The sequence below is a fragment of the Sapajus apella genome, unplaced genomic scaffold (genome assembly GCF_009761245.1).
Source record: "Sapajus apella isolate SASKATOON/1434 unplaced genomic scaffold, GSC_monkey_1.0 scaffold361, whole genome shotgun sequence".
NCBI classification, from domain to species: domain Eukaryota; kingdom Metazoa; phylum Chordata; class Mammalia; order Primates; family Cebidae; genus Sapajus; species Sapajus apella.
Window position 1 is genome coordinate 31324 of NW_022437301.1, and position 1060 is coordinate 32383.

The window sequence follows — 1060 nt, forward strand, 5'->3', positions numbered from 1 at the left end:
GAGTGATCAGGCCTCTTTACTGCACGTCTTTATTTGCTATTGCACCCAGTGCCAATCTGACTGCATCTAGTAGACTCATGAGGATGGTGATTAGTGCAGAAACCATGATAATGGGTCAATTTCTAAACACCTACTCTGGGTAGCAAAATGGCTGCTGTTTTGCTTCTGCCTTTCAAATCTCACACAAGAATCTCTCTTGTGGCCCCCATTAACAGGAAACATAAAAGGAAGACAATTCCAGGAAATGCAGCTCAGCCTACCGAAGGTAACTCCACAGGGAAGACAGAAGTAGAGGCTGGAACCCAACAAGAGCCTCATGGGTGGAACTAGGCCTAATAGAAAGAAGCTGCTGGAATACCTTTCAAACAACTTGAGTTAATAATCATATGGATCGCCTCATAAGCAGGAAGCTCTTCATCACTGGAAGTGTTCAAGCAGAAGTTTACGGACAAACTATGGAAGGTCTTATACCAGCTAGGAACCACACTTCGCTTTTAGAAAGCTACTTTGGTAACACCAGGTAATGTGATGAGAGCTTGAACTAGAGCAGTAATGGTAGAGGTGGTAAGTGGAGAATGGATCTGGAAGACACTGTGGAAGTAGACTTAAAAGGACTTGGCAACTGATTTGAGGGAGGACCATGTATTAACTTCCTATGACTGCTATAATAAATTATCATCAACTTACTGGGTTTAAACAATAGAAAGATCTTTAAATTTCTATCTCTAAAAATAGAAATTTATTATCTTACAGCTCTAGAGGCCAGAAGTTCAAAATGAGTCTTCTGGGGCTAAAATCAAGACGTCAGCAGGGCCAGTTCTGGAGGCTCCAGGGGAAAATTTATTCCTTGCCTCTTTCAGCTTTGGTAGCTACCAGCATTCCTTGGCCATCACTACAGTGTCTGCCTCCATAGTCACATTGCCTTCTCCTCTTCCGTGTCAAATGCGCTTACCTCTCCCTAATAAAGATGCTTGTCCTTATGGGACGCTTGTCCACAGGCCCATCCAGAATAATGTTTCCATCTCAAGAGTCTTAATCACATCTGCAAAGTTCTTTTTTC